This window comes from Artemia sp. Qi Xiang Cuo, chromosome 19, assembly GCF_049724085.1.
Source record: "Artemia sp. Qi Xiang Cuo chromosome 19, ASM4972408v1, whole genome shotgun sequence".
In the NCBI taxonomy this organism is placed as follows: Eukaryota; Metazoa; Arthropoda; class Branchiopoda; order Anostraca; family Artemiidae; genus Artemia; species Artemia sp. Qi Xiang Cuo.
Window position 1 is genome coordinate 7,606,137 of NC_142812.1, and position 23,674 is coordinate 7,629,810.

Here is a 23,674-nt window from a genome sequence, read left to right on the forward strand (position 1 = left end):
GTGCCTGTTCAGAAGCCCCTTCTTTCCAAAAGAAAGTCTTGAATATGGCCATTAGGATTATATATCAATTTCGACTTCCACCCTCCCAATGTTTCTTCCTTATAGCTAATTCTGCATTTATCTGAAAATTCTTTCAAAACAACTGCTGAAACAGAAGGGTCGTTAAACTAGAATAAGAATTCCTTTTAGACATTGCAGTCAGTAACAACTCATTCAGTAGTAATTGGAAGAAAAGCAGGCTAGATCTTAGAAAAAGGCACTGGAACTTTCAATTTCCAATTGACAGAGCCCCCTCCAAAGCTTATTCGACCACCTCTTCCACATGAAGTGTCTCTGGGAAAAAATAAATAAATGAATATTAATACATTGAACCCTTATGGGTCTTTACTATAGGTAATGCAATACGATTGCCCCTGACTTAAACAGGAGACTAGAAATTTCAATTTCCCCTCTAATGAAAATCTGGAATTATACAAGGGGAAAATAGTGGTGAATTTTCCGCGGGCTAGGGGGAATATTCCGTGGGGATATTTTCCTGGGAGGGGGGGGAGGAGAGGTAAATGCCGGCTCCCGAGGAAAAGACGACATGAATACAAGATTTTTCTGGGGTTTTCTCTGGAATAAAAATGAGGATATTGATTCTGCTTTGGCCCTCCATATTGTTGAAAATCTAGATCATGTAGTTTTGATGAGGCAACTTGAATATTTGAAGTAAATGGCTTCCCACGTTCTTTTAGGAAGGCAATAGAAATTATAAAAATCCATAAATAGAGACCTTGTTTTAAATAGAGATACTGGAGATATTCCTATAAAACCAATTTACAATAACTTAAAATTAAAGGATTCAATTAACATTCTTCTTCAGTTTAAATTAAAATCATCTGACTACACTTTAAATGAAAATTAGGTCAATAGACAAGCTAAGTCAATCAACAAGAGAATTCTTGTCTAATCTAATTGGTGAATAGTTTTTCATTTATTCTGGCTTGTTTTTTGGTTTGTTTGATTCAGTCTTTCTTCTGCTCAGTTAGTGCTAATTCAAAAGGTTAGTTTTCCTTCCTTTTTTGAGCACTTAAGACGGCTGCGCGGAAATCCCTGACAAAATATCTGCCTCCATAATTTTCGTTTTTTTTTTCCGCTGGCTGACATGACCCTCATTTTTCTCGGCTATTTAATTTTATTATTTTTCTTTGTCATATGTCAATCCTGCTTGTAACCCTTTCTGTCTTTAACAATTCACAGACCTAATGTAATTTTATTTCAGCAAATATTCCACCATTTTAAAATAATAGTTACATCTTAGATGTCCTATAATACACTTTATCGTTCTGATAACAAGAGAAATAAGTCAGACAAACGGCCTTTTAAACCGAGGAACACAAAAGAAAATTATATTCAATCATTTTTTCTGCCAGCCTCTTTGCACTTATCTGCTCTATAAATTGCAAGGCGTCGTAAAATGTCAGTAAAGTATGTAATTTATCGGTAAAATATATAGAATACCGGTAAAACAGGTAAAATACGTAAATTACGTAACATACCAATTTTACGGGAGTCTGTAAAATGACGGTAAAATAGGTAAAATACCCGATTTTACCGTGAACAATTTTACCAGTTACAACATTACTCAAGACCTATTGACCTTGAATAAAAAGCACTTTTAAAGCAATAAAGTAATTTCAAAATCTCAAGGTTAAACATCATGGACTATGTTAACTTTTTATTATTGCCAATTAACGCAGTTTATTCACATAGAATAATTATATTGAATTGTAATAATTTCTGGTATTTTTGTTTTGCTAAATAGTATTTTAAATAATGCTATACAATATCAAAACAATTTGTCAAGGGTGGTCAAAACAATCGAAGATTTATCTTAAAAGCAAATAAAAAAATTATAGTGCTTGCTATAAAGTCAAATTTTCCAAATTGTTTTGCTTTTTTCAATTGTCCTAGTTGTACATAGAAGATGACCTAGTGTACCTCCTTCCCTCTTCTTACTACCACATATGTTTGAGCTTTTTCGGGGAAAAGTCAAGGCAATTTCCAGTGATCAAAAAGAAAAAACATAATTTATGCTAGTTGCCAGAAAGAAAAATTGAAACAAGTCACAGAGAATTCCATCCATCTACAACATACTATCTCCAAAATATAGATTTTGCTAAATTCAACAATCCTGACGTTTAACAATTTGTCCTCCCTGTCTTTCAAATCCTAAGGCTCCATTAAATGTAGCCATAAAAAAAACTACAGAATGAGGTTAAGTCACTGGCGAAGACAACCAAACGTTAAGTATCGGAACTCTGTCAGAAATCCAGTTCTAATAATGCCCAGGTTGCACTCCAGTTTCGATATCAAAAGAACAATAATTTATGAACAATAACTGTTTTTATTAAAATCACATCTACGACATTAAGGCTCATTGCTCCCTAGTCTTAGCCTCAATGCACCAGATTTTCCCTGATTTGCACCTAACTGCACCCTAATCTTATAGCACCTTCTTCAGCTCTTAGTGTTAAATTAAAATCAATGGAAACTAAAGCGTTTTCTTTTTTGGAAAAAAAAATTATATGACTACATAGTGGTTTATTCAAATATCAGTAAATAAAAGGCAAATATACCAGAAAAGGCATGTAACTTTTAATACTCACACTACTTGTACGTATAACTAAATCCTTGCACTAGAAGCAAAAGAGATATCTCATATTTTTTTAAATTAGAACAATTAAAATTTAGAAAATTGCAAGAGAGTATTGAGATCCAAAAGTTAGCAAAAACTTCCAAATAAAATTAAATTTGCCGTTTTGTTCATGGACATCATTGGGATATTGAAAATTAGATAGGCCTATCCTAATAATTGAAACAATACGCGATTCTTATAAACCAAGTATAAATCTTAGAACACCCTTTCCCAGTTTGGACATATAAATATACAGAATAATCTAAGGATACATGAATCATACCTTTGCCCCTGTTGATGTTCGACACCAGGTTAAGATGGTCAGAATGAGGGTTACAATCTGCATATATACCAGAAGAAATATCAAAAAGATTGGCTTCACGCTTCATTGATAGTATAAGATTGATAACATATTGAGAGAAATATGGTAATAATAAGCATAACAAACGCAACTGGGGAATACGGATTCAATTGGTAAAACTCTTCTAGCATTAGATTATGCAGATGATTTAAGCTTTCTACATGAAAATTTTATCAGAATGAATGAGTTTTTAGAGGTTTTCCGAGTTTAAGGTGCTATAATAGTTTTAAAAATTAATGTTGAGAAGACAAAGTCACTAAGACAAGGAATAATTGAAGGTGGAAAGGTGATGTTGGAAAACGAAAAGATCGTTCAAGTTGGCAGCTTCACTTACCTATGTACTATTATTTGTCAAGACGGGGTGCAGTGAAGATGTTAAAAGTAGAATAGTCAAGGTCAAAGGTATTTTTTCATAGTTGAAAATAGTTTGGAAGATTAGAAAGTCTGGCCACCAAGACTCTAATATTAAAAACTACAGTGATGACATTGGTCAGATATGATTCTGAAGCGTGGAAACTTAAAAAAACGGAAGAGTACATGCTAGATGTTTTCAAGAGAAATTGCCCACGAATTGATTTGGCCATCCAACTAACTGACCGTAAATCAAACAGTAAGTTGTACATAAAATTTTGGTCAATGTCTCTATCTAGGGTTACAATCAGAGAGAGGTTGAGATGGTTAGGACTAGACCCCGGCGCCACGCCGGTGAGGGAAGACCGGCGGCGGCGGGAACAAAAAAGGGAAGTCGCGCCACGCCGCCGGTAATATGTCGGTGGCGTGCCGCCGGTAAGATGTCGGCGGTGCACCGCCGGTAAGATCAATGTTGACCGCAAACATTAATGTTTTCTTCAGTCTTTCTCAAATCCTAGCTTAAATTTACAACAGATTCGAGCCTATTCATGAGTTCAAAGATTCACAAGTCGCTGGCTGGAAACTGGTCTTCTTCGTTATTCATCAAGAGAAGTAGAAACCTGGTAGAAATAAAATGACTGTGTGAATTCTTAACATAAATAATTATCAAAATTAGTAGTTTTTTTCATCGAGCATTACTGCATACAAAACTTCAAATACCGTATCACAAAATTCGTCAGTTATCTGGGTAAAAACTTTGAAAATAACTTTGAACTTAGAAGCTTAATTTTTTCATAATGCCCTTTGCCTATACCTGTTTTGTCACCTTTAAAACAGTTGAAATGGGCGACTTTGATATTGATTGTTTTTTTTTTGCTCTTCTGGATTCCTAAAAAGCCTTCTTGTATTAAAAAGTGGTTTTTAATAACAATTTAAAAAAAAAATGCATTTTAAAGTTTTTTTGCTTCTTTATAGAATATATGTCATGTAGGCTAAGGCTGAACTGCTGCTTTTTTATTGCTTTTGGCTGCTCTTTTGGATAGTATTCATTTTTCTTTTGGGGATTCATTCCAAATTATAAATTTACAAATACCTAATATCAGTCAAATTATAAACTGCATCTAAAAGGAATAAATTTATCAACTTGAAAAATACATGATGAACACTTCACATGAGAACACTTCAATTACAATGAAACAAAAAACACTCAATGGTTTATTCGGTATGAAGAAAAATGAAGTGCCAGCTCATTTCTTAGGTAAAAAATGAAAAGCTCATTCATTTTAAATGTAATTAAATGAAATAATAAGCAGACTGAAGTAGCTCCAGGAAGATGTTGAGATTTTGTTCCTAGTTTGTCACTTTTAATCCAAGCAAAATGTTGGACACTTAGTATCAGTTATTGAGTTTGAGCTTTGATTTCCAAATGCTCACAAGAATTACCAATTTAAGAAAGACGCAACAATAAGTCACCTGTGGTCAAAATACTCAAAGACTCCTCTTTGATCCCCGCCCAGGCTCAAAGCTTCTGCTATGGTCAGTTCCATGGAAATCTCCAAAGAATTTCTTTTTAGAATAGCTTTCAAGCGTAGTTGGGGTATTTAGCCTTTTTTGCTATTCTTCAAAGCTTAGAAAAAAGTGTTATATATAATATTCCAAATGTTACATTTGTTATATTTGTGCATATTTTTGGTAATCATTTGCGGGGTGATCGAATTTTTGAAACCACTGTAGATACGTAAGAACGTTGCAACATTTAGTACCCTGAGGTCATGAGACTGTCAAAGACTCATCCTTGAACCTCCCAAATTGAAAGCTTTTATTATAACCTGGCCTTTTAATGCAACTTGGGCACTGGACCAAGGGCGCCATTGTCACTCGAGCGCAACGTTAGGTGTGATATCGATATCACTCTCGACACACCAATTCGTTATAGTATGAATCTGCCGGGTACTTATGAATGAATGTTTTCAAAGTTAACCCGTTTCACCAATAATTAAAAAAAACGGGTTGCACGCATATGTCCCTTTCCCTTTGGACGATAAAACCATGCAAGTGCTGTATCAAGTGTAGCTCACGAAAATCTTGTTAATTTTTGTCAACTTTTCAACTTTTTGGCATCCCTGCTTTCAATAAAAGAAATCAAGGTACTATCACTTAAATATAATAACTCCCTATGCCCCTCCCCCCTCTGGATACCAGCTTGATGGGATACCGTCTCTGCTTTAAATAAAAAAAAATTAACTTATTGGCACCCCTGCTTTAAAAAAAAGCGAGGTATTGTCATTTAAATATGATAGCTCAATACCCCCCCCCTGGATACCACCTTGATAGGATGCCGTCTCTGCTTTAAATTAAAAAAAAACTTTTTAGGATCCCTGCTTTCGATTCAAAAATTTCGAGATATTATCATTTAAACGTAATACCTCCCTACCCCCACTCTGGATACCCCCTTGATAGAATGCCGTCTCAGCTTTCACTAGAAGAAAAATTTACTTAATAATTAACAAGGTTGCTATATGGTTCAAACAAACTCGCAAAATAACGTTAAACAGTTTAGTGTTCCTTGAAAAAAAATTGAGGGTATGAGTAAAGGGGTACAAAGACGACAACAAAAATGTCGAAATTATTCAGATATACCTCAAATTATTGGAAAACTGAGTCATAGATTTGCCGTGGCGTTTTAATGATCCAAAGAATCTAATTTAAAAGGGAGCACACACAAAAGCCAAATTAGGCCAGTAGCCTATAAGAAATTGCAAAATACCCAAGACAATGAACAAGTCCTAATGGGGGGGGGGCTGGGTCGATCAAAATATTTCAATGGTTTCCCAGGGAATTTGATATCATTTTCTTCTGTCTCCACTTTAAATGAAGAAAATAATTATCTTTTTGGCATCCCTGCTTCCAATAAAAAAAAAATGATGTATTATCATTTAAAAATGATACCCCCTATTCCCCCCTATAAGCAATAATTTACAATTTATTTATGAATCATATTTTGGGGTAACTTCTGGTCCAACCTTTAATTCCCCAACCTTGTACATAGCTTAGTCTATAGCTAAATTTTGTCTCAATAGAAGGTTGTTTTTTTTTTTGGGGGGGGGGGGGTTAAAATGTTTCAGAAAGAAGATTGTATTTCCTATCAAACGTTCAACAATTGAGTATTAAACATTAAGAAAATCTTATCTAAAAAAAGCAAAAATAAAAAAAAAAATCTGCCAACTTACAATTCAGCTGTAGAAACAATCTGTCGGGTGTCAATTTCAAAATCCAGTTAAAGACTGAAGCTGTATAGTAGTGAATGCGTTCTATAATTCTATTCAACTTGAAAATAAAATTCTAAACTACGAATGATGTAAGAAATAACGATTGGGAAACTGCATTCGAAATGATTTAAACTCATTTCATAAAGTCAATACTTTGTTTGGTCAACATTTGAAGAACTGTATATATCGCAATATTTGCAATTGCATATTGTATCTGTCTGGTTTTTATGCGCAGTAAGAAAACAGACGAAAATTAACGAACAAGAGAGTAGTGAAGAATTATGGTATGCAAAGTAGTATTTGGCAGGGAAAGTCACTGGTGATAAATCGCTAGGGGTGGCACCGTGATTGAGTGATTTTCGGGGATTCGGGGAACCAAATTATTTTTTCGGGGTGACGCATAGATTTTGGGGGAAATTCCCGAAAATTCGGGGATAGTATAAGCCCTGCTTGGTTTCTAATCAGGAAAATCGAAATACTAAACCACACGAGAAGGAAAAGCTCCGACTTTGCGGTTGACGCAATAAAGAATTGCCGCAAAATTAATTTAAAGTCGACCAAACGCCACCGCCTTCACCGGCGGAGGCGCGCCTTCGGCGCGCCGGTGGCGTTACGACCGTTCGGCGGCGTTCGACCGGGCGTCTCGTCGGCGGCGTTCGGTCGATCCGCCGGCGCGGCGTCGGGGACTAGTTAGGACACGTTCTGAGGATAGAGGATGATAGATTGCCCAATGTCATCTTAGTCGGACAATGGTCAAGGGTGAAACGAAAAGCATGTCGTCCCCAAATGGGGTTGAAGTATGTTGTTAGTAAAGATTTTAGGGGAATGGGACCTTCTTGGCAGGATGTAAAGAGGGGGGCTTTAAATATTCAAATAGAGAAGCGTGCGTACCTAAGTTGGCCCCAGGTGGCTTAATGGTGCAGTGAGTTGTTAATAGTAGTAGCATCTATATGACAGTATTTTGATACTGTATTAGTATTTGAAGAGGCATGTTCTGCTTAAACAAAAATTACAGTGAAATAACATCAAAGCACTTCTAAGAAAAATAAGAGTTCCAAATAAAACTAAGTTTGTCGTTTTGTTCATGGATTATATTGGGATATAAAATTAAATGGTTTACCAATTGAAACCGTCCGGGACTCTTATTGACTAAGTATCTTTCTTCAAAGACAGCAATTTATTTGAACGCATTAAAAACATATCCTTCACGCTCCGCCATAATTTCTAGGGAAGTGTTCTCATTTTGTATATTTAAATGAGAAGAATCTCAGTATATATGAAGCATGCCTACGTCATTAACGATGTTCGACTCGGGTTTAAGATGGTGAGAATTAGATTTACAATTAACAGATATGCAAGGAGAAATGACAAAAAGATCGGCTTTACGTTTCACGAACAATATAGGATTAATAAATGTATGACAAGATAAAGATAGTATATCATCTTTTGAAAAGGCATGTTCCGTTTCTACAAAATTACAATAAAAGTCACATGAAAACGCATTTAAGAAAAATAAGTCTTTTGTTTATACACCATTGAGATGCAATAAAATTTCTATATGGAACATTCGTAGATGAGTTACGGTTTGAAAATGATGCGATTTTATAAATTAAGGAACTTTGCAAGGATAAAAGGAATTTCCCAGAGATAATAGATTTGCAAGGATAAGGAATTTTGCCAATTACCAAAAGTATTCTTAGAATTGTTTTTCGTCAAGGTTGAAGCAAAAGCTGCTACCTATTAGAGAGCAAATCCTTGCTCAAATTAAGAGCAGTAAGACTATTTTTGAGAAAAAAAACTGTCTAAAGAGGAAAACTGTACATCTTAATAGTACAGTTTTACAGCGTAGAGAATTTCAAAAAAGAGTTGAAAACCCTGAAAATTGGCACCAAAGGGGAATGGAAAGAGCAGGATTGAAATAAACATAGTCGAAGATATTTACGATAGGTTTTTAGTCACTTGCATAAAAAACCTCAAAAGACACTATTTTTGCCTGCGTATTATTGATGCGTATTTTTGCATAACAAGTGTCCCACTGATATACAAAAATACTTCAAAACCCTAAAGCGGATGTTAAAATCTCCTGGCTTGGATACTCCTCTCCCCTCTGAACCCTTTTGGAAAGTGAAAACTAAAATATTAAATGAAACAAACACCCAATTAAAAATAAATAATTTTATGAACTATTCTTTCCTTAGTAGCTTTTAATCCGGTCCAATTTTTCGGTTACACTTCAGTTATACCATATATGTTCAAAACATTGGAAGAAAGTTTAAATAAGACAGACAGTCAGAGCATTTTAACTGGTTTTTCTTTAAAGACCCAGTTTAGGAACTAGAAATGTCAGGTCCCAAATATGCAAGTCTCCAAAACCCCTAAAGATATAAATATACTTCTATACTTCCGCAAGTTCGATCAGTAGACTAATATTTCTTGGTCTACTGACTTGGGCATCATCCACTAAAAGCATATTTCAGCTTCTGCCTTATTTTACCAAGCAGTTGAAAATTCAATATTTTATCTGGCCACGGAAATATGTAAGTAAATTATAAGCTGTTACAGTATGAACTGGTCCTTCAAAGATCCAGTTTAGGCAAAAAAAACGTCCTTCCGCATTTGCAACCAGTAGACCCATACATTCCAGTCTACTAACTTCAAGATCTTCCGCTTAAGATATATTTCAGTGAACACCAGATTTTCCCGAGGAGTTTGAAGTATAGAATTTTATCGCGACATGCAAATAAGCGAGAATATAAATATAAAAAAGGTATAACACTGGTATAAAAGGATTAATTAATGTTACGTCTGTCCGTTCATCAAGTCATAACTATTATATTACTAAGAATTTTTCTTGAGCAGGAATTTAAACTTGCTCTAACAATTGAAACAATTATCCTTGTTTCAGCGATCTTCGACAATATTCGAACAAGAGATTTTCAAATCTGAGCTAAAAAATGATAGAAAAATTGTTGTCCTGGATTAAAACAAGATAACCGAAAAAGAGTATAAAAACAATTTAGCCAAAAACTAAATAAGGAACATAAACCTTTAAATATAAACTGTTTTTAAGTAGTTGTTTTCAACAACAACTCAAGAGCTCATTCAAAAACTTTTAAACGCAAATACTTCATAACATTCCTCTAGACTGTTACACAATAAAATGTCACAAGGCACCATTAACGGGACTTTTTGTGATAATGATAGCATGGACAAGAGAGAATGGGAAACATATGAAGTTCATCTAAAACCCTTAACTGGACTTTGAAATTCCGTATAGAGCACTCACTCTCCAAGCAGCCTCAGTAAGCAACAATTGAATGATTTATAGACAAATATACCAAGCAAATATATATATATATATATATATATATATATATATATATATATATATATATATATATATATATATATATATATATATATGCTCAAGCTGATTCAATGGATCCCATTTATTCTTATTTTTAGTAGTAATTTTTTTGCGAGAATTCGGAAAAGGGGCATGAAACGCTGATGAGTCTTCTTTCTGTAATTTTTCATAGCTATGGAACAGTAAAATACTGCAGAGCGTTGAAATGTATGATTAGAACAATGGGTACCAAGAATTCTCCTCTCCCCCTCCCCTACTGCTAAATGCTTTGTTGAATTTTGTTTTATCATTGATTAATTCTAGACAATATCCTAATTTGTGTTGAAAAAATCAGCTTAATCATTGTTGAAATTTTGGTTGGTTATTTACATTAGCTTGTCAACTTTAGCAGCATAGTGATTCTTAAATACTGAAAACGAATTTTGAGAATTTCCGTACTAGAGACATACAGTTCTTTCTTTCAACGACAAGAAAACTATTTTTCTTCTAATTAATTAAAAAAGACTTTTTCAACAAAATAAGTTTTAAAAGAAAAGTGAAGAACTCCATTAAACCAAAATGAACAAAAATAGAATCAAATAATCTACCAAGAATACAACTATCAAAAATCAATATCAATAAATAAATGAAGACCAAAACAAACAGAAATTAAAATAAATAGGAGTAGAACTCAAAACGAGCAGAAATTACTGTGAGTAGGGTTCTAAACCCCAAGTTTTCTAATATAATTTGTACTTTACTGAAAAAATTCAAATGAATTTACTGAAAAAAATCTTTATTGTCAGTTTAATTTACATATGCTGATATTTATTCCTTAAAATCTTAATTGATTTATGATTTCTTGAAGTTAGAAAAGTAAAAACATTTAAAAGAGTTTTTTCAATAAAGTCTTCTTCAATTTTTAGTTTTTTTCAGGGAGAAAGACTGAGCCTTTTCTACATATAAATACCCCCTGGGCATAGCTTACAACCCTTGTCCCTAATCGCTGGGGATTGTTTCAAACCCAAGGCTTGTTATATGATATTTAGACCATTTTGAATAGAATAGCTATCTCAAAATTTCTATTAGATACATTTCGGGACAATACGACGGGTGTGTGTGTGTGTGTGTGTGGGGGGGGGGTATCTCCCCTAAAATCAATTTGAAACTTAAAAAGAACACTAGAGCGTCTGATTACAAATCCAATGAGCCCCCTCCAAATTCTATATGACCATGCTTTCTATAAAAACTTTTTATATCCCCAAGGCATAACTTACAACCCTTACCCTGAGGACTGGGGGTTTTGTTATTCTCAAAGACATAATTTCCAGACCGTTCTGATACACCGAACAAAATGGGTATCTAAAAAATTTGATTAGAAGTGTTTGGGAAATTATTGGCGTTGGGGGGGGGGGGGGGTTGTCCTTCGATCACTTTCTACTAAGAAGGAACGGCACAAGTCTTCTCAATTTCCAATCAAATGAGCCCTTTTTGAAGCTTCTACGACAAAACTTTCTATAAAAACCTTATATACCCCAAGGACATAACTTACTACCCTTGTCCTGAGGGCTATGGGGGGAGGATTGTCATCCTCAAAGATATTATTTCCACCTTTCAACTACGTTAAACAAAATGGCCATATCAAAATGTTGATCAGAAATGTCTGGGGAATGATGGGCGGGGGGGGGGGTTCTCTCTCCGAATGCTTTCGACTATAAAAAAAGGCAATAGCCCTTTCAATTTCCAATCGAATGAGCCCTTTTTGAATTTTTTACGACAACGCTTTCTATAAAAACATTACATGTCCCCAGGGCATAACTTACATCCTTAGTCCTGAGGGCTGTGGGGGGTGTCATCCTCAAAGACCTAATTTCCAGAACTTTCAACAACGTTCAACAAAATGGCTATCTCAAAATTATTATTGGTGCTTGGGAAATGGTGGCCGTGAGAGGGGGATTAGTCACCCTCCAATCCCTTCCGACTATTAAAAAGGACAGTAGCCCTCTTTATTTTAAGTTGAATGAGCCCCTTTTGAAGTTTCTACGACAACACTATCTATAAAAAACCTCTTATGCTCAAAGGGCATAACTTACAACCTTTGCCCTGGGGGCTCAGGGCGGTTTGTTATCCTCAAATACATAATTTCCAGAACTTTCAACTACGTTGAAAAAATAGCTATCTCAAAACATTGATTGAATGTGTTTGGGGAAATAGTGGGCGTGAGAGGGGGGGGTAGTTGCTCTCCATTCACTTTCGACTATTAAAAGGGCACTAGCAATTTCAATTTCCAATTAAATGAGCCCTTTTTGAGGTTTCTACGACAACACTTTCTATAAAAACCTAATATACCCCCGGGGCATAAATTACAACCCTTGCCCTGAGGGCTCTGACGGGGGTTATCATCTTCAAAGACCTAATTTCTAGAACGTTCAACTACGATGAACAGAATGGTTATCTCAAAATGTTGATTGGTTGTGTTTAGGGAAATGCGGGCATGAGAGGGGGTTAGTTGCCCTTCAATCATTTTCGACTATTAAAAAGGGCACTAGCCCTTTCAATTTCCAATCGAATGAGCCCTACAACATCGTTTTCTACAACCATCGCAACAACGCTTTCTACAAGTTTCTACAACATCGTTTTCTACAAGTTTCTGCAACATCGCTTTCTATAAAAACCTTATATGCCCCCAGGGCATAACTTACACCCCTGGCCCGGGGGGCTGTGTGGGGGGATAGGGGTTGTCATCCTCAAAGACATAATTTTCGGAACTTTCGATTACGCTGAAAAAAATGGCTATCTCAAAATTTCTATTGTGTATGTGTTGGAGGAAATGGTGGGTGTGAGCGGGGGTTAGTTGCCCTCCAATCAATTTCATCTATTAAAAGGGCACTAGCCATTTCAATTTCCAATTGAATGAGTCCTTTTTGAAGTTTCTACGACAATGCTTTCTATAATAACCTAATATACCCCCAGATCATAACTTACAACCCGGGCCCTGACGGCTGTAGGGGGGGGGGGTATCACTCTAAAAGACCTAATTTCCAAAAAATAAAACTACGTTGAACAAAATGAGTATCTAAAACATTTGATTGGATGTGTGGGGGGAAAAGGTGGGCGTGAGAGGGGGGTTAGTTGCCCTCCAATAAATTTCGACAATTAAAAAGGGCACTCGCCCTTTGAATTTCCAATCGAATGAGCCCCTTTTTAAGTTTCTACGACAAAGCTTTCAATAAATCCGGATATGCCCCCAGGGCATAACTTAAAACCTTAGCCCTGAGGGTTCTGGGGGTAGGGGGAGGGTTGTCATCCTCAAATACCTAGGGCGTAGAAAAAACAAAGACCTTGTCATCCTCAATGTCCCCAGGGCGTAACTTATAACACTTGCCCTGAAGATTGTGGGGGGAGTGTCCTGCTCAAAGACATAATTTCCAGAACTTTCAACTACGTTGAATAAAATGCCCTTCTCAAAATTTCTGATTGGATATGTTTAGGGAAATGTTGGGCGTGAGAGGGGGGTTAGTTGCCCTCCAATCACTTTCGACTATTTAAAAGGGCATTAGCCCTTTGAATTTCAAATTGAATGAGCCCTTTTTCAATTTTCTACGAAAAAGCTTTCAGCAAAAACCTTATATGCCCCCAGGGCATAACTTACAACCTTAGCTTTGAGGGCTCTGGGAAAGTGTCATCCTCAAGGACCTAATTTCCAGAACTTTCAACTACGTTGAACAAAATGGCTATCTGAAAATTTTGATTGGACGTGTTTTGGGAAATGGTGAGCGTGAGAGGGGGTTAGATGCCCTCCAATCACTTTCGACTATTGAAAAGGGCACTAGCCCTCTCAATTTCGAATTGTATGAGCCCCTTTTAAAGTTTCTACGACAACGCTATCTATATAAACTTTGTATGCCCCCAGGCATATCTTACAACCTTTGCCCTGGGGGCCCTCGGGGGTTTGTCATCCTCAAATACATAATTTCCAGAACTTTCAATTACATTGAACAAACTGGTTATTTCAAAACTTTGATGCTGTGGGAGGGGGAGGCGGGTCATCCTCAAAGACATAATTTTCGGAACTTTCGATTACGTTGAAAAAATGGCTATCTCAAAATTTCGAGTGTCTGTGTTGGGGGAAATGGTGGGCGGGCGAGGGGGGTTTGTTGCTCTCTATTCACTTTCGACTATAAAAAAGGGCACTAGTCCTTTCAATTTCCAATCAAATGAGCCCCTTTTAAAGTTTCTATGATAAAACTTTCTATAAAAACCTTATATGCCCCCAGGCTAAAACTAACAATCCTTGCCCTGAGGGTTGTGGGGGTGGGGGAGGGTCGTCATTCTCAAAGACCTAATTTCCAGAATTTTCAACTACGTTGAACAAACTGAATATCTAAAAATTTTGATTGGATGTGTTTGGGCAAATGGTGGGCGTGAGAGGGGGTTAGTTATTCTTCAATCACTTTCAACTATTCAAAAGGGCTCCTGTACTTTCAATTTCCAACCGAATGAGCCCCTAATAAAATTCTATGACAACTCTTTCTAAAAAAAAACCTCATAAGCCCCCCCCCCCCAACCCTTGACCTGAGGACTGTGGGGGTTGTAATCCTCAAAGACCTAATTCAAAGAACTTTCAACTATGTTGAAAAAATTGGCTCAAAATTTTGATTGTTTGTGTTTGGGGAAATAGTGGGTGTGGGGGGGGATTAGTTGCCCTCCAATTACTTTCGACTATTAAAAAGGGCACTAGCCATTTCAATTTCCTATCGAATAAGCCCTTTTTGAAGTTTCTACGACAATGCTTTCTATAAAAACCTTATATGCCCCCAGGGCATAACTTACAACCCTTGCCCCGAGGGCTGTGGGGGGGTTGTCATCCTTAAGGACCTAATTTGAAGAACTTTCAACTATGTTGAAAAAACTGGCTATCTCAAAATTTTGATTGTATGTGTTTGGGGAAATGGTGGGCGTGAGAGGGGGATTAGTTGCCCTCCAATTACTATCTACTATTAAAAAGGGCATTATCCATTTCAATTTCCAATCGAATAAGCCCTTTTTGAATTTTCTACGACAACGCTTTCTATAAAAACCTTATATGCCCCCATGACATAGCTTAAAACCCTTGCCCTGAGGGCGTTGGGGGGGGGGGTGTCTTCCTTAAAGACCTAATTTACAACACTTTCAAATACGTTGGACAAAATGGCCATCTAAACCTTATATTCCCCCATTAAAACCTAAGGTTTGCCAATTAAAACCTGATATGCCAACCACCTCTGAGGGCTCTGAGGCGGTTATCATGCTCAAAGACCTAATTTCCAGAACTTTCAACTACGTTGAACAAAATGGCTATCTCACAATTTTGATTGGATGTGTTTGGATAAATGGTGGGCGTGAGAGGGGCGATAGTTGCCCTCCAATCACAAACTATTAAAAAGATCACTAGCCATTTCGATTTCGAATCAAATTAGCCTTTTTTGGAGTTACTACGACAACGATTTCTATAAAAACCTTATATGCCCCCTGGGCATAACTTATAACCCTTGCCCTGAGGTCTGTGGGGGGGTTGTCATCCTCAAGGACCTAATTTTCAGAACTTTCAACTATGTTGAAAAAAGGGTTATCTTAAAATTTTGATTGGATGTGTGGGGGGAAAAGGTGGTGTTTAGAGGGGGGTTAGTTGCCCTCCAATCACTTTTGACTATTAAAAAGTGCACTAGCCCTTGGAATTTCCAATCGAATGAATCCTTTTTGAAGTTTCTACGATAAAGTAGTCAATAAAAACCTTATATGCCCCCAGGGCATAACTTACAACCCTTGCCCTGAAGGCTGTGTCCTCCTCGAAAACATAATTTGTATATGGAAATCAACTACGTTGAACAAAATGGCTATCTAAAAATTTTGATTGGATGTGTTTGGGGAAATGGTAGGCATGGAAGGGGTGTTAGCTGCCTTCCAATAACTTTCGACTATTAAAAAGGGCAGTAGCCAATCCAATTTCCAATCGAATCAGCCTTTTCAAAGTTTCTACGACAACTCCTTCGATACAAAGTGCCCTGGTATGTGAAAAAAAAATGCTTTGTGCCAACAGCGTTCTTTACTTAGGCAGCACTACTGCACTGCCTATGATTGATTGGTTCCTTTTGGGAAAAGGTGGGTGTTTAGAGGGGGGTTAGTTGCCCTCTAATCACTTTTGACTTTTAAAAAGGGCACTAGCCCTTTTTAATTTCCAATCGAGTGAGCCCTTTTTGAAGTTTACACGACAAAGCTTTCTATAAAATCTTTATATGCCGCCAGGGCATAACCTACAACCCTTGCCCTGAGGGCTGTAGGGGAGTGTCCTTCTCGAAAACCTAATTTCTATCTGGAAATCAACTACGTTGAAAAAAATGGCTATCTCAAAATTTTGATTGGATGCGTTTGGGAAAATTGTAGGAGTGGAAGGGGTGTTAGCTGCCTTCCAATCATTTTCGACTATTAAAAAGGACACTAGCCATTACAATTTCCAATCGAATGAGCCATTTCGATGTTTCTACAACAACTCTTTCGATACAAAACGCCCTGGTATGGAAAAAAATTATGTTTTGTGCCAACATTGTTCTTTACTTAGGCAGTACTACTATGCTGCCTATGATTGATTGGTTCCTTTTTTAGTAGTTTATAAGCTTATGTTCTGGGCGGATTTTCAGTTTTGTTGCACTCATTTTGTAGTTTGATTTGTTTCTGCATCTTCTCCTTATTTTTAATCCTGTAACTAACGCACATAGGTTAGCTTTGCTCAATACAACAAACTAAACACATTTTATATTTGGTATTAAATACAACAAAATCAATAACTATTATAATAACAGCATTATAATAATCGTTATTAGGCTTGCCTCAACTGGCAATAAAAAGACCAAGTGGCAGAGGTTTAAAACCCATGCCATCATTATTGTTGGTAACAAGGGCGCAGCTGGAATTTGGAGGTGGGGGGGGGGTATAAAGAATGCGTGGACAATATCGTCCAATGAGCCAGCAAATTTTGACACATAAGCTACATTAAACTAAACACACGCCCTTGACTGGTACCATTTATATTGTTCAATCTGTATGTAAGACTAGTAACAAATTTTCAAAATGTTGGATGAAAGTTTTGAGAAACATTTACATTTTCCAGTCTTCTAGCTTGTATACTATTCATAAAAGGCATATTTCAATTTCTACCATAATTTCCCAAGGAGTTGAAAATTCAATATTCTATCTTAGCACACAAATGTACAAGAAAATTCAAAAAATAAAACATACCACTGTCCCCGTTCATATTTGGCTCCCATTTCAAAGGTTGGTAATCAGGTTCAAGCTTTACAGATGCGTCTGAAAAAGTCTTCTCTTGGAAAACTTCTTCAGGTAACAAAAAAGGATCGGTACTTCCAAAGAGATTTTCTTCATAATTGGGTAATGCATCTTCAAACTCTACAGAAATTTTAAAGCAAATTTACTGAGAAAACTTTGAAAGATGATGGGTAAAAAGGCTAAAAAAGAAAATTGTTCCTTTTTAAAAGAAAACTTTCAGAAAAAAAAAGAAAATCTCAGAACTTTAATTTAGTCACACGCAAAATGTTTATAAACGATAAGAAAAAAAAATTCTTTCAAGATTCGCTGACTATATTTGGGCATATTTGGGAAAAAATTGTCCAATGTGCCGGCAAATTCTAACACATAAGCTACATTAAATTAAAACAAGGCCCTGACATAATGTTTAACATTTATGCTTTCTTTAAAATCCCTGCTGCAATTTCAGCCTCTTATTAATACTTGCCTCTCTTAAGATATATATTCTAATATTTTAGCATGCAAAAAAACACTAATAATTTTCTGTATTTTCTTTTAGTATCAAAATTGTAATAAAAATACTTAAAACAACACACTAACATGCAAAAAAAGCACACTAATAATTTTCTGTATTTTCTTTTAATATGAAAATTGCAATAAAAACACTTAAAACAACACACTATCTACTTAAACAAGAAAACCAAAATAAACAATTTCAGCGTTTTTCACTGTGCCACTATTTTCTAATAAGGGAAGAAACAGAGACAATTTTACATGATGAGAGAAGCAAGAAAAAAACAAACAATTTTTCTTACTACTAGTTACATATATGATTTTTCTATAAGAGTTAATTTCATGTGCAAAAATTCTGAACAAAACCCTAACATTTATCAGTTTAGGGATAGATGATACAAACATAAAGCAAAAGTAATAATAATTTATCACAAAGACAAAAGAATAGTTTTTGGGATCCCTCTAGCCCAGAGGACCTTTGCTGGAACAACTTTATCAGCAACACCAGCCTCCTGTCATGTACAATGCAGTACCCACTGTTGCATTGAATATGCTTTCATCCCTATGGTTGCTGGATACAGACGACCACGCAGTTGCCAAAGAGCCAGATGGTCTGATAGTCTACCTCATTTCCTAAGCAAGGCAAGAATAAGACCTGAATATGCACCCACAGCAGTTCAAGACTGGGTTTACTGGAGAACAATAATGTCTTCTCTCTCAACACTGGCGCAAATTCAGCATAACAATTAGGTCAAAGTAAGTCATGTATCTCAGAGGTATTTATCCACTTATCCACTAAGTTTCTGACAATGCATGGTAAACTAGATGGAAGCCTTACTTTTACCTATATTTGGTAATCTTCAGACAGAGAGGACTGCGTAATGATGAGTCTCAGCTGTTTCTTTTTAATACCGTGGATAGGTGGCAAAATGGGGTAGAAGAAACAAGGGATAAAAAATCTACTGTTCCCATCCATATTATTAGAAGATTTTTTCTTGTTTAAAACCAATTCATTTTTTAGGAGAGAGGGATAAACTGTTAACCACTATTTAAAATTTGTCACAGCTTTCTTGAGAGAAGATGATCTTATTCAAATGGCCATTTCAATTTCCAATCGAAAAAGCCCTTTTTTAAGTTTCTACGACAACACTTTCTATAAAAACCTTATATGCCCCCAGGGCATAAATCACAATCTTGCCCTGAGGGTTGTGGGGAGGGGGGTTGTCATCCTCAAAGACCTAATTTCCAGAACTTTCAACTATGTTGAAAAAACTGGCTATAAAAACCTTATATGCCCCAATGACAGAGCTTAAAACCCTTGCCTTGAGGGCTGTGTGTGAGTGTGTGAGTGTGTGTGTGGGGGGGGGGGGTCATCCTTAAAGACCTAATTTACAAAACGTTCAACTACGTTGGACAAAATGACCATCTAAAAATTTTAATTGGGGAAAAGATGGGCGTGAGAGGGGCATTAGTTGCCCTCCAATCCCTTTTGACTATTAAAAAGGGCACTAGCCCTTTGAATTTCCAATCGAATGCACCATTTTTCAAGTTTCTACGACAAAGCTTACAAATGAAACCTTATATGCCCCCAGGGCATAACTTATACCCGTTGACCTGAAGGCTCTGAGGCAGTTATCATCCCCAAAGACCTACTGTCCAGAACTTTCAACTACGTTGAACAAAATGGCTATTTCATCTCAAAATTTTTATTGTATGTGTTTGGATAAATGGTGGGCGTGAGAGGGGCGTTAGTTGCCCTCCAATCACAAACTATTAAAAAGAGCACTAGCCATTTCGATTTACAATCAAATTAGCCTTTTTTGAAGTTACTACGACAACGATTTCTATAAAAACCATATATGTCCCCCGGGCATAACTTATAAACCTTCCCCTGAGGGCTGTGTGTGGGGGAGGCGTATGAGGTTTTTATAGATAGCGTTGTCGTTAGTTGCTCTCCATTCACTTTCGACTATTACAAGGGCACTAGCAATTTCAATTTCACATCAAATAAGCCCTTTTTGAAGTTTCTACCACATCACATTCGGTAAAAAACTTATATACCCCCAAGGCATAAATTACGACCCTTGCCCTGAGGGCTCTGAGGGGGGTTATCATCCTCAAAGACCTAATTTCTAGAACTTTCAACCACGATGAACAGAATGGCTATCTCAAAATGCTGATTGGTTGTGTTTAGGGAAATGCAGGCGTGAGAGGGGGTTAGTTGTCCTTCAATCATTTTCGACTATTAAAAAGGGCACTAGCCCTTTCAATTTCCAATTGAATGAGCCCTACAACATCGTTTTCTACAACCATCGCAACAGTGCTTTCTACAAGTTTCTACAAAATCGTTTTCTAGTTTCCACAACATCGCTTTCTATAAAAACCTTATATGCCCCCAGGGCATAACTTACAACCCTTGCTCTGGGGGCTGTGTGGGGGGAGGGGTTTTCATCTTCAAAGACATAATTTCCGTAACTTTCAATTACGTTGAAAAAAATGGGAAAAATTTCAAAATTTCTATTGTATGTGTTTGGGGAAATGGTGGGTGTGAGCGGGGGTTAGTTGCCCTCCAATCAATTTCAACTATTAAAAGGGCACTAGATCTGTAAACTTTGGAAGTGGGTTTTTCTAGGTTGAAACCTATAATTAAAATTCTAAATATCTGTCAAACAGTCTATTTCCTAGTCAAATCCCATTTCCTCGATAACTAAATTAATTCTGAATATTTGCTGTAATTCCTAGAAATTGACAGATTAAAATAGAGCAGTTCTGTCAAATGTCCGGATGTGTATCTGCATATTGTGCTGAATATAAGTTACCAATTTAGATTATTTGAGTCAGTTCTAATTCTGTATCTGTCCTCGCCATATGTACATTCACTGTATTACATGTATAAATAAACATTTTACACTCTAAACATAAACTATGTGATGGTTAGAGATTCTAGACGTCCTCCACCAGTAGAACCCAGATAATAGGCCAACGCTACCATAAGACTCCAAAGAGAAGAAGTCACACTTTACAGAGAAGTAGACAATTCACAGAGAAGTGAACCCAGAAAGTTTACACCTTTTTGAAGTTTCAACGACAATGCTTTCTATAATAACCTGATATGCGCACAGGGCATAAATTACAACCCTTTCCCTGAGGGCTGTAGGGGGGGGGGGGTGTCATTCTCAAAAACCTAATTTCCAAAACTTTCAACTAGAATTTCAAAACTTTCAAAACTTTCAACCTTAGCCCTGAGGGCTATGGGAGAGTGTCATCCTCAAGGACCTAATTTCCAGAACTTTCAACTACGTTGAACAAAATGGCTATCTGAAAATTTTGATTGGACGTGTCTGGGGATATGGTGAGCGTGAAAGGGGGTTAGTCAAATCACTTTCGACTATTGAAAAGGGCACTAGTGCTCTCAATTTCCAATTGAATGACCCCCTTTTGAAGTTTCTACGACAACGCTATCCATAAAAACCTGCCCGCAGGGCATAACTTAGAACCTTTGCCCAGGGGGCCCTTTGGGGTTTGTCATCCTCAAATACATAATTTCCAGATTTTTCAATTACATTGAACAAACTGGCTATCTCAAAACATTGATGCTGTGGGGGGGGGTATCATCCTCAAAGACATAATTTCCGGAATTTTCAATTACGTTAAAAAAAATGGCTATCTCAAAATTTCGAGTGTACGTGTTTAGGGAAATGGTGGGCGTGAGAAGGGGGTTAGTTGCTCTCCATTCACTTTTGACTGTAAAAAAGGGCACTAGCCCTTTCAATTTCCAATCAAATGAGCCCCTTTTAAAGTTTCTACAACAAAACTTTCTATAGAAACCTTATATGTCCCCAGGGTGCGACTTACAATCCTTGCCCTGAGTGTTGTAGGGGTTGGAGGAGGGTTATCATCCTCAAAGACCTAGTTTCCAGAACTTTCAACTACGTTGAACAAAATGAATATATAAAAATTTTGATTGGATGCGTTTGGGCAAATGGTGGCCGTGAGAGGGGGATTAGTTATTCTTCAATCACTTTCAACTATTCAAAAAGGCTCCTGCTCTTTCAATTTCCAACCGAATAAGCCCCTATTGAAAATTATATGACAAATCTTTCTATGGGCTGTTGGGGGGGGGGTTGTCATCCTCAAAAGACCTAATTCCCGGAACTTTCAATTACGTTGAAAAAAATGGTTATCTCAAAATTTCGATTGTATGTGTTTGGGGAAATGGTGGGCGTGAAAGGAGGGTTAGTTGCTCTCCATTCACTTTCGACTATAAAAAATGGCACCAGCCCTTTCAATTTTCAATCAAATGAGCCCCTTTTAAAGTTTCTACGACAAAACTTTCTATAACAACCTTATATGCCCCCAGGGCACAACTTACAATCCTTGCCCTGACAGTTGTAGGTGTGGGGGGAGGGTTGTCATCCTCAAAGACCTAATTTCCAGAACTTTCAACTACGTTGAACAAAATAAATATCTAAAAATTTTGATTATAGAATGAGGGAGGTTGTCATCCTCAAAGACCTGATTCCCAGAACTTTCAACTATGTTGAAAAAATTGGTACAAAATTTTGATTGTATGTGTTTGGGGAAATACTGGGCGTGATGGGGTTTAGTTGCCCTACAATTACTTTCGACTATTAAAAAGGGCACTAGCCATTTCAATGTCCAATCGAATAAGCCCTTTTTGAAGTTTCCACGACAACGCTTTCTATAAAAACCTTATATGCCCCAGGGCATATCTCACAACTCTTGCCCGAAAGGCTGTAGGGGGGGGGAGGGGTTGTCATCCTTAAAAAAGTAATTTCAAGAACTTTCAACTATGTTGAAAAAACTGACTATCTCAAAATTTTGATTGTATGTGTTTGGGGGAAATGGTGGGCGTGAGAGGGGGTTTAGTTGCCCTCCAATTACTATCTACTATTAAAAAGGGCATTATCCATTTCAATTTCCAATCGAATAAGCCCTTTTTGAAGTTTCTACGTCAACACTTTCTATAAAAACCTTATATGCTCCAATAATATAGCTTAAAACCCTTGCCCTGAGGGCGGTGTGGGGGGGGGTGTCATCCTTAAATACCTAATTTACAAAACTTTCAGCTACGTTGGACAAAACGGCGATCTACAACTTTTGATTGGATGCGTTTAGGGAAAAGGTGGGCGTGAGAGGGGGGTTAGTTACCCTCTAATCCCTTTTGACTATTAAAAAGGGCACTAGCCCTTTGAACTTCCAATCGAATGTGCCCTTTTTCAGGTTTCTACAACAAAGCTTTCAATTAAAACCTTATATTCGCCCAGGGAATAACTTATAACCCTTGCCCTGAGGGCTGTGGGGGGGGGGTCATCCTCCAAGACCTAATATTCAGAAAATTCAACTATGTTGAAAAAAGGGCTATCTTTAAATTTTGATTGGATGTGTTTGGGGAAAAGGTGGGCGTTGTCGTCCAATCACTTTTGACTATTAAAAAGGGCACTAGTCCTTTGAATTTCCAATCGAATGAGTCCTTTTTGAAGTTTCTACGCCAAAGCTTTCTATAAAAACCTTATACGCCCCCAGAGCATAACTTACAACCCTTGCCCTGAGGGCTGTGGGGAGGAGGGGGGGGGGGGTTGTCATCCTCAAAGACCTAATTTCCAGAACTTTCCAGAAGGGGTGTTAGCTGCCTTCCAATCACTTTCAACTATTAAAAGGGGACCTAGCCAATCCAATTTCCAATCGAATCAGCCTTTTCAATGTTTCTACAACAACTCTTTTGATACAAAGTGCCCTGGTATGGGAAAAAAAAATGTTGTGTGCCAACATTGTTCTATACTTGGGCAGTACTGCTGCACTGCCTATGATTGATTGGTTCCTTTTGGGAA

At 36.9% G+C, this 23,674-nt stretch overlaps 1 pseudogene across 1 annotated transcript in view; it reads right to left on the bottom strand.

The window, feature by feature from the left end:
• The window catches only part of LOC148940447 (uncharacterized), a 35,954-nt pseudogene that overhangs the window by 5,207 nt on the left and 7,073 nt on the right, over positions 1–23,674 (bottom strand). Inside the window, exon 4 of the transcript XR_016143345.1 lies at positions 17,283–17,450. The product of XR_016143345.1 is annotated as an uncharacterized LOC148940447 (transcript). The remainder of the gene's footprint in view (positions 1–17,282; positions 17,451–23,674) is intronic.